The sequence below is a fragment of the Lepisma saccharinum genome, chromosome 2 (assembly GCF_977018435.1).
Source record: "Lepisma saccharinum chromosome 2, izLepSacc3.1, whole genome shotgun sequence".
In the NCBI taxonomy this organism is placed as follows: Eukaryota; Metazoa; Arthropoda; class Insecta; order Zygentoma; family Lepismatidae; genus Lepisma; species Lepisma saccharinum.
In genome coordinates, this window is record NC_139230.1 from 88,472,823 (window position 1) to 88,484,402 (window position 11,580).

The 11,580-nt window shown below is 37.5% G+C and overlaps 1 long non-coding RNA gene across 1 annotated transcript; it reads left to right on the top strand.

The window, feature by feature from the left end:
- The first annotated feature begins 405 nt into the window (after positions 1–405).
- On the top strand, positions 406–11,116 carry LOC145983002 (uncharacterized). The gene is made up of 2 exons (XR_014441215.1): positions 406–487; positions 10,923–11,116. It is a non-coding gene; the product is annotated as an uncharacterized LOC145983002 (long non-coding RNA).
- Positions 11,117–11,580: the final 464 nt, after the last annotated feature.

Sequence of the window (11,580 nt, forward strand, 5' to 3'; positions counted from 1 at the left end):
GTTTTCAAAAAAAATTGGTTCGGATTCTATAAGTAAATTCGAATTTGAATACGTAATACGTAAATTCTAGGTCTAGTTCTGATTGACGGCATATAAAGTGTGTTTTAAAAAATTTTGTCAGTATTTTCGAATAATTGTTGGGTTTGGATGTGGCATTTCCAATATCGTTACGCTCTATGTACATTATGTGAGGTGTTGAATTTGAGCTTCATCATCTACCCAGAATGTTATCTACAAGCCACAATGTAGGGAAGTTGCTAATGCTTGGCATGCCATTGAAATGGATCATTTATAGCTATACAAATCCTTGTCAATGCAAAAGGATACCATTGTACTTTACGTCATACATTCCTTCTACCGTATCCTAGCACTGGCGAGTGTGTACGTGCAGGCGATTACTTGGCAGTTTCATAGGGAGAGAGGTGTTAGTGGTGTGAAGTCGTTCCTAACAGTGGTGTGACATATACGATGGAAAACCAAGCTAATGGTAAGTAACCACGCCTTTCAGTTATCTTAAATCTTTTTGGCTGTTATCTGTGCATTATCTATGTTATGTTCAAATGTATAACGTATTTCCAGTTGTTTCAGGAGCGCTTTTTCATAGGATTCAAAATTTCTCATTTCAGCTGACAATAATTTCCTCCACACTACTTTGAAACAGGGTCGTATTTTCGGGTAGGCAGCCTAGGGCGGCAAGGTTTGTTGGGGGGTAGCGGCTTTTAAGATGGTGCGTTTCATTATAATATAATTTTTAATATCTCTTCCTTCAAGTAGAGGTTTAAGGTTAAGAGAAATGTGAATCACGTCGCAAGACAGGTCCGTAGCTAAGGGGCTGTGGGCTATGGCCCCCACTCGAGCTATGAAATATTTTAATGTCAAACTACAAAGTTCTACGAAAGCAACGATAATGCTTTCTGAAATTCTGCAAGAATTTCGATTTTATCATTGCACAAATGAATGGGTTGTTTCTGGAGAGAGGTAGGCTCCTGAAGTCTGCAGTCTGCAATATTTGGTTACTTTAGCTTTATAACCATTGAATACAAGACGTCCCGATTTATTCGGGACGGTCCATTCTTTTTAATTCGTGTCCGGACTTTTTTCGTCTCGGCTTAGACACAACTTGTTATAAATGAAGACCCTTGCGCCATTATAGGCATTGTACTGGCTATGTAGGACATTCCGTAGAACACTGCGTGCATTGTTAAAATTGTTTTGAATTTTCTTGTAAGTCAAAAACAGTTGTTTGATACTCGAGACTAAACCCCCTTGATTATTGAATAATTTCTTCGATTAATGTCTCACATCAATTTTCATGGTACAACGGACTTTTGTATGCTCTTTACATACATTATGTAACAAAATCAACCATTTAAGGGGGCACGTAGCTCTCCTCCCGCACAGCAAGGTTTACGGTCCCTTTTTGTCACTACTAATTTTATTTGATTTTGTATTTTAAGTCCACTTTATGCGCAGTAACGCTAATCGGGACTGGACCTACTGTTTAAAGTGGGATCCGAACCACTTGTCCCTCTACCGGTATCGATTGTGATGTGTCCGGTTTGCTGACTAAGTTAAATTTTCCTTGTCTTTCAACTGATTGGAAGCTATTCATTGACTCGAATAAAACAAGTTTAAAATTTGTTCTGTTGCATAATGGAAATAAGTTCCCCTCAGTTCCTATTGCTCATTCTGTGTCACTAAAAGAAACCTACAGCAATATGCAACTTGTTCTTAATAAAATTAAATATGAGGACCATGGTTGGTTTATTATTATGATAATAATAATTGCATTATCTCCATTGCTCTTTAATTTTGCCTTAGAATATGCTGTTAGGAAGGTAAAAGAAATTAACGAAGGACTAGAATTAAATGGTGTGACTCAGTTGTTAGCATATGCAGATGATGTAGACTTATTAGGAGATGATATAAATACAATCAGGAATAATACTAAAACATTTTTCAAAACTACTAAAGAGATAGGTTTGGAAGTTAACAAAGAGAAAACTAAATATATGCTTACAGGCCGAAACCAAGTGTTAGGTAATAATCAAAATCTAATTATTGATAACAACTCGTTTGAACCAGTTTCCAAATTCAAATAATTAGGAGTAATATTAACATGTGAAAATTATATTAAAGAGGAAATAAAAAGTAGGCTTAATTCAGGAAATGCATGTTACTTCTCTCTTCATAAACTTTAGTCTTCTCGTTTAATATCTAAGAAACTAAAAGTTAAAATATACAAAACAGTAATTTTGCCTAGTATTATATGGGTGTGAAACTTGGTCCCTTACATTGAAAGAGGAACATAAATTGAGAGTACTTGAAAATCAGATCCTTAGGAAAATATTTGGACCTAAAAGGGACGAGGAGACAGGTGAGTGGAGAAGGTTACATAAGAAGTCTTAGGTGGGCAGGCCATGTGGCACGAATGAGAGAGGAAAGAGGAGTTTACAGGATTCTTGTTGGGAAACCTGATGGTAAGAGACCTGGAGGAAGGCCAAGACGAAGATGGAGGAACAACGTTGAGACAGACCTAAAGGAAATCGGTATGGATGGAAAAGAGTATATAGATCTTGCTCAAGATAGGGACAGATGGAAGGCCTGTGTTGCTGCAGCCATAAACCTTCGGGTTTAAGAAGGCTAGAGAGTTAGTTAGTTAGTTAGTTAGTTAGTTAGTTAGTTAGTTAGTTAGTTAGTTGGTTGGTGTGTGATGATCTAAAAGTTTTGAGCATTTTACTTGGACTACAATGTGGATATACGAAAATGCCATGTTACATCTGTGAATGGGATAGTAGGGCACGAAATTACCACTGGGAAAGAAAAGAATGGCCAATACGGAAAACGTGGAACCCGGGTTCAAAGAACATCGTACAACAACATTTAGTCAGTTCTGAGAAAGTTGTACTTCCCCCTCTTCATATCAAATTAGGGCTGATTAAACAATTTGTGAAGGCACTTAACAAGGAAGGTCAATGTTTCCAGTTCATATGCAACAAATTTCCATCCCTGTCGTACGGCAAAGTGAAAGAAGGTGTTTTTGTTGGACCAGACATTAGGAAATTAATGAATTATAAACACTTCGAAGAAACAAAGACTGTAGCTGAAAGAGATGCTTGGATAGCATTTAAAAGTGTAGTGTTGAACTTCTTGGGGAACCACAAAAGTCCTGATTACAGAAAAGTTGTTGAGAATATGTTACTTACATTTTAAGAGCTGGGTTGTAACATGAATCTCAAATTACATTTTTTGCATTCACACATTGATAACTTTCCACAAAATCTCGGTGAATTAAGTGACGAACTAGGCGAACGGTTCCATCAGGACATGAGGGATATGTAGGAAAGGTATCAAGGACATTGGAGTGTTAGCATGATGGCCTACTACTGTTGGACATTGTACAGAGAGAAGCCAGAAGAAAATCACAAGAAAGTTAGGAAGCTTACAGAAGAAAGCGTGCTAAACACAACTGAAAAATATGTATTGTGTAATGATTTTCTTGTGTGTATACGTTCAGATCCTATCTAAATATTGCAGGCTCAGAAAGGTTTGAAGACAGGTGTGCGGGGACGATACCCTTCGATTTTTTCGTGTATTCCTCCCATTAAAGATTCGAAGTTCTCTTTAAGCACAAAAAGGCTAATTGGGACCGCCTACAGTTTAAAGTGGGATCTTAAGTTTTAGTGTTTTCAAAGTGATATCGAAAGCGCAGGAATGTGTATTTACGGTATAATAATAAATCGTAGAAACATTTGAGAAAGATAATATGTCGTTTTCTATATTATATCTGTCCTTTATGTCTGTCTATATTCATTTTAAAATAAACATGATGCGTTTAGTGTGATAAGCTAATTATTCTGATTGAAGAAAAGAAAAATTATAATAAAACAGTATGCAATATTGGACAAAGCCCAAATTTAGAAATTTGATTTGTAAGAAAACCTTGCGTGGTAGAGAAAAACTAATTTCATATTCGTGATCAGCATGGCACAAATAATAAAGTTCACCTATTAAACAAAAAACAACATTAAATTGAATTTAATTTGCGACCCTGTGATGAATCTGGTTTCTGGTTCCATGTTGTGTTTTTGGTGGGTGCCTCTGATAGACTGTATTACTTACAGTGTTTTGTTTGGTATAAATACATTTTTTAAAAAAAATATACACCAAGTACTACAAAAGGAACGGAAATTATCGACAATTCCTGGAACATACCTAAATTTCAGTTTGCTCTTTGCATATCCAACATTTGCCATTCCAAATACTTTTATGTATCAAAAGCATTTACAGACCAACACTAACTAGAGTGCAATTCAAATTATATCAGGTGCTAAATGTAGCAAGAACTTGGATTTTCTACATTTCTGAGAATCCAACTATATTAGGATTATATTTTAAACTTGTACAAAAGCATATTTTTCTATGTAAGTATATTTATATTGTTGTAATTCCCTTTTACCGGGGATCTGAGGTCACAGGGATGGAACAATGACACATTTAGGTAGAGCTTAAAACACTTGTAATCGAACCTGCTCCAACTGAGGGAAATGAGATATGGATGTTTGATTCGGACTTTTCACGCTTGTTCATACATGTTAGACGGATGATGTATCTCTGTCCAAATGCTCCCAGCTGACCGTATTGTGACTAATGCCGAGGTTCGGTACTGCGACCCTCGGCTCACTCTTCCGAACAATCCCGCACGAGTGGCTGCAAGGCTTATGCAGCCGTAAACTTCGTACAACGTTGTTAGAGTTCAATTCGACATAAAGTAAAATAGAGCGAGCCCTCTGGCGAGGTAGCTTTTATAATCTTTAGCCTCGAAATGTTATTACACCTTTCGAACAAGCTGGATCATGTCAGATCCACGTATTAACCTCTCAGTCAAAGCTCTGAGAAAGTAATGATGCGTGCACATTCTTGAGATTGCTCGGCGGTCGGACAATTCCAGTTAATGAACAAGTATAAAGTTTTGCCCCCCCCCCCAAAACTGATCAACCTAGCTACGTCCCTGAGTGAGAAAGTTATTGCAAACAGGGAATTTTGTAAAAGAGTTCAAAATCAGGAAAGGTAGTGGGAATTAAATCATTCTTGATCTGCCAGGATTGGTAACCCAACAATCTTCCTCTGGAGATATATAAAAAGGTTATTTTTCATATTTTTTTTAAAAAAAATTCAACAAACTTGATTCATTTTACTAACTTGCAAAGTTGATTAGTAAGTTATTTATTATCAAGTTAAATAATTATGCAGTAGTCTGGAAAGTTATTTGAGAATACCTGAAATAGCAGGGGACTTTCATTTTGCAAAATGGGGGTGAACTCTCATCCATCACAGCACACACATATGTTAGTTATACCTATTTCATTTGTTTGGATTGAAAAATTAATTCGTAAGTTTTGTAAGAAATATTTGCAATGCACAGTATTTTCCCCCTCTGACAGAAATAAATGTCAGTCAACTGCGAATATTTGTCACGTGGCTGCTTACAAACAGGTTAGACAATGTCGTTATCGAAATGAACAAAACGTTATGGAGTATATTAATATTGTCTATAATGATGCAAAAGTAAAAGACATATTGCATTACATCAATAGGTCTTAAACAAAATATGTACATGTCTCCAGTAATTTCTCTAGGGTATAGTAAAACTTAACGCCCACTGAGACGCGGAGAAACGCGACAACAGAAAGCAACTGAACTTCTATTGTCTGCTTCTATCTCTGGGAATCCAGACCGAGTCCAATTTTTGATCGGTACTCATACCCAAACTATGCATGACCGAATAATGACATTTTGTGACATTCTCTATATTGTGCTTCTGTGTAATATATTTTAGAAAAATATTTATTTTCTGAAGTATTTTGGTACCTATAGAAAAATATAGCTTTGAGTACCAACTGAGTCCAATTGACTTTTGTATATATTTCGTGCAGAATTTACAATGCCATGAGCTCTAGTTCAATATTTGCTCCATAGATGACACGACTAACGTGTGCTGAGCACTTGTAGATATTTTACTACAATTAGAGTTTGGCTATTAGTACTTTTAAAATCAGATACATGGGGTTCAAGTCGAGGTTTTGAGCAGGCTAGCTAAGCGCATCCACCTGGATGTCCTCAAACCACGATGCAATGGATCCTGCTTTATGTGCAGGGGCATTATCGTTCTGATAGAGTCACATATTACGCCGTACACCGTTCTCACATTATGAGTTTCTTAACGGAAAGAAATTCTGCTTACTGTTCGAAGGTGACAACTTTTCATGGATTACAAAAAAATGTCTCATTACTTTGAGTATTTGTTTTAAATCCACGTTTATGCACAGACAGGCTCATTGGGACTGGACCTACAGTTTAAAGTGGTTTTATTGATTGATTTGGTGTTTTAAGTTCACTTTATGCACAGTAAGGCTAATCAGGACTGGACTTACAACTGGGATCCAAATCACCATGTGCCTCCACCGGGTATCGAATCCGGTACCACTTGATTACAAGGTGACAACGCTACCACTGCGCCATCGGGGAGGCCCTAGTTTAAAGTGGAATCCGAACCACTATGTGCCTCCACCGGGTATGGAACTCGGGACACCTTCGTTTAAAGGTGGTGAAGTTACAGCTACGCCATTGGGGAGGCAAATGTGTCATTAGGATAGTTATAAAACACATATGGAACAACGAATTAATCCTCTGTTCATTCTGAATCAAGTTTATCCTAGAATAAAGTAAGGGAATTTTGACAAAATATTACCGGAATGTTACAAACAATTACCTTAGAAAAATCTGTTTGGAATTGAAGCGATTATTTCCCAAGTTGTTATTCCTTTTTCCAAAGCAAGTCTTAGTCTGTTTCATACAGAAGAAGGAATGCACACATGTTTCGATGGAAACATGTATAGTGATTGAGGTAACAACTAGTTCACCTTTTGTAGCAGAAAGGTATTTTGGCACAAGAAATTCACAGACGAAATAACCATCATAGCTACTGGTCAATTACCCTATTTTTACAGCTTGCTCGGGGTGTAAGGGGTGACATTTTCTGAAGGCATTCAAAGTTCAACCTCTTTTCCACGCTGGAAATTGCTTTCTTGCAGCCCAACAAGTCTCTGACGCTAAAACCACAGACAGGAAAATTATATGTGGTTCCTGTGTTGTGTGTCTTGTGCATGTGTGTCTGTCTCTTCATCACTTTCATTTAATTATCACTTAACCTATCCATTAGCCAAAACTAAATTAAGAGGAACGTAAAATAATATAAATCAGTTGAATTCAACCAAGACTTACTTTTTTAAAAAAATGAGTTTCTCGAGTCTATAGCACTTTGAATCTTGAGGTAATAGAGTCAATTCCACAGCGTTTCAATTGTTGGATCAAGATCCGTAACGGTCGCAAATAATTCCTGTATTTGTATTTGTATTCTTCGCTCTTCTGTCAGTTTCGGCTAATCGCAAAGATGGGGATGAACAGTGATAAGATGAAATTTATGAAAAAAAAATAATCAGAAATAAACATGGGCAGCATAGGGCAACTTGGCGGGAGCAAGGGTAGCTCGGCCCTAAAATTTTCAACGTTTAGTGTAATGTACCCCCTCTCCCCCGTCCTCCACCACACACAATGTTTCGCCCTAAGTTATGTTTCTGATGGCCGGGACATAACATGAGTACCACAGAGGAGGATTATTGTGGCTGTGAATCCAGACGCGAGACCTTCATGAGTCTGCAAAATGCAGTTCAGGGTTTACTACGTAGAAGTGAGGTTGACATTTGAGTGTCTCGGAAGGAGGCCACCCTTCACATGATATCAGGAACAATTGGAATATCACATACACATACACATGATATCAGGAATTTGTCATAATTGGGCAATACAAATATTGCATTCAATTGCTTAAATAAGAAAAATACAATTGGGTGGCTAGATTGAAACTCGAAAACTTATCGCACACGGCCACCGAGCTGGCTCAAGTCGAAGAAATATTTTAATCCAAGGATGAATTGTCACGGTTGACGTATGTTCTTTCTGGATAATTTCTCCCCGATGATATACGGTCATTTTATGACCTTCTAACGAAGAGGCCCTGAGTTCGATCACTGGTGGAGTCACAATCAAGACCACTTCTGTTCCCGCTATAAACTGTAGAAAAGTGGACTTAACAAACAAAAACCTCTTCTGTTTCTTTTTTGTGACATAACTTTAAAAATAAAATCACATGACTTTACAGATTCTTTCGAAACCTTCACCTGAATCTCTGATAATTCTGAACACTTTTAATTGGGCCATATTACAAAACTCACACGCCCTTGACTAAAGCTTTCCTTCCAACCCTTCTTAATTTTTAAATTTTGCAAGCTAATTATAAAAAAAATATACAGACACACACACACACAATTGGTGCATTACATAACTGGTTGGAAAAGAATGTGTACAAAGTGGACTTCTTAATACGGTTAGTCAATCATTATGAACTCGGGAATTCTGCAGCTTTTTCAAATTCACAGAAGTGTTCTATGAAATAGACACTGTGGTATTGGAGTGAATATTACAGTTGTTTCTCATTAATTAGAATGAAAATAAAAATTGTTATTGTGGATATCACACAATACCGTTACATACAGTTACAAAAAAAATGCGAGGAATGGACACGTGAACTTATCCACGTCTTTCCCGGTCTTCCAACATAGACGTAATTAATAAGGTCGAGATAAACTGGTGCATAGCTGTAGGAAGCAACGCGAAGAAAAGGTTATTATTATTATTATTATTATTATTATTATTATTATTGTAAACTATGAAAATCATACCCATTTCCGAATGTACTATATATGTGGAGCCCCGAGGCTGACAACATCTAGAGTCCCTCCTAAAGAATTTTTGTGTCATATATTTTAGGCCAAGTTATTTCAGATTGTTAGTTGTACTATTTTTTAAATGTTTACCACATTCAAAGTACCTCAATACTTTTCATTGAATGACCATTTTCCCCAGTGAAGACTTCTTTGCAGATGAATGCACAGAGCTGCAGTTCCCCATATCTCTCTCATCAAAGCAGGTCTTCTCACGCCAGCATTATTGCAAACAAATTATGAAACAAATTTATTTAACTTAATCACTACATTTCTTAACCAACAAGTCTCAATATCATAAAATAAATGGAGAGGCTTGGATTTGGACCAGCGACGTCTCATTCGCTAAAAAAAGGAATCTCAGATTCGAGCATTTTACCACCTACTCCCCAACACCACTGGAAAGTAAATGACCCGAAACGTGTCTATAAATGCGATAGATACATCACTTTCTCTTGTTAGGATCGCATTTTGATTCAGATTCAGAAAGTTTGATTGAGTTGATATGATAAGTCCATTTTAAGCACAATGAGGCTAATTGGGACTAGACCTACAGTTTAAAGTTTTATCCGAACCACTACGTGCCTCCAAATGGTATCGAACCCGGGACCCCTTGATTGAAAGGCAAAGACGCTACCTCTACGCCATCGACGACATTCAGATTCTGAAAGATATAAAGTTTTGCGCATTGCACAATACCTTGCAAGCTACTGGTAAATATATTTAGCCTGAACTATTCGTAATTATGATTCTCTGTGTTCGGACTTGACAGCGATTTCCTCCAGGCAAACTACTACCGAGTGCAGTGTTTCAAACCTCACAAAAGTTTATCTGGTTCCAATTTCACCATGCAGTTGAAATGTGTTTCAATATGCGGATGAATATAGTTTCTGATTTCATGTGATAAGCAAGAATGTAAATCTAACACCACTGTGTTTCTTGTCTATTAATGGAACCCGTAATATAGTACTCTCTGCTGGCTCTCAAGAGCTACGTTGCCACATTAACGATTTCTGACTTAGAAAGAATTCAGGGCAGTCAGGTAACTTTTGGGAGAAGTGTACTAGAAACGTTCGAAACCCGGAGGGGAATTATGAATCACCCTGTATACTATACATATTCACGGATACAGAGTGATTCAGTAAAAGCGTGCAAAATGAAACAGAAAATAGGTGATGCACCACTGAACAAGTTGGAGATGGGAAACCTATGGTCAGAGAAGCCAGCGTAACGAGATATGGTCTGAGACATGTCGAGCACTAGGGCGTAATGATTAATTGATTGATTTAGTTTATTTTACTTCGCGTTTTGTGCCTCTTGGCTAATTTGCGAAGATGGAAATGAGTGATGAAATTGATGAATGGACATTCACAAACAACCAAGCCCGAGCGGGATTCGAACCCGGGACCCTTGGCGTCGCAGCGCGATGTGATAACCACTCGGCTACAGGGTCCGGCACTAGGGAGTAATGTCGTCCATAGAAATGTCAAATAAGTCACACGTATTCATAGGTAGTGACACTACTATGAATGGAACATTTTTATACATGATTTGCTAGTATAAGTTACATGTTTGAGTGTACATTTGGAAACATTGACAAACCAGTGTTGTCAACGTAAACTTAGGTACTTCACAGTTTATAAGGCTGCCAAATACTGTGAAAACCTGACAGCTGGGTTCGATATTCTGCCTAACTTTTCCAAATATTGCTGGTGTATTGCGTATCATATCACAGGCGGCGGCAATCCTAGTAACCTATCCGAACATTCATGCTGAAATGAGGCGGTGCTCCGAATCTAGGTACGCTGGCTTAGGTTCTTTATCGCAAACTGTTCAGTTGTAATCACATATTTCAAGTTTCCTTTTTGCACGATTTTATTGAATCACCCAGTCCATCCCCTCTCCAGCACACTTCTACCTGACAATCTTATAAATCTTTATTATACGATGCATGAAGCACAAAGCTAAACTCCTCACAAAATAAAAATTGTTGGCAAGCTGTGATTGAGGATAATAGAAATTTGTCATGTTATTTTTTATTTTACCAAAGTTTAGTTTTTACTCCATTCATATTTTTAGATACACGTGCCACCAACACGCAGGTGGAAGCAGGGAGAAGGACCAGATGCGGGAATGTGGCCATGGTAGCCTTATGGACCATAATGTTATTCCTCGTCGTGCTGGTTGCGGTTCTGCAGTACTTCGCCACCAAGAACACCATGAAGAGTGTCAACGGAACATCAGTAAGTGTTACGACTAATCAGCATCATTAACGTTCACATGAAAGTTGTTTTCTTATTAAAAAAGTAATAGCAACTACACTTGTCGGTGGTAATATGAGGATTCCTAATTGACATAGAGGAAAACAATGCGGATCGTGTGATACAACTCAAAAAGTTTTTATTGTTCAGTTCACTTCGACATGTGCACCTTTGGTGACACATTCGTTTCATATATATTCCAGTGGCGTAGCAACATATCGCGAGGCCCTGGGCAAGATTAGAATGTGTGGCCCCCATCCGTTTTTAAACTTGAAATCCTAATGTGAATCGATTCAAAATCTTCAGGGATACGTCAGCAACTTAGCATATTTAAATAATAATAAATTACGAAAATTATTTTAATAATTTCACTCACCCTAAAAATGTCTTTCTTTGTTTTTCGGGAGCTGAAATATGAAGTTGTAGGATGGAGTAAGAACTGCTTATATTAACCATTCCTTCTTGAGTGCAAACAC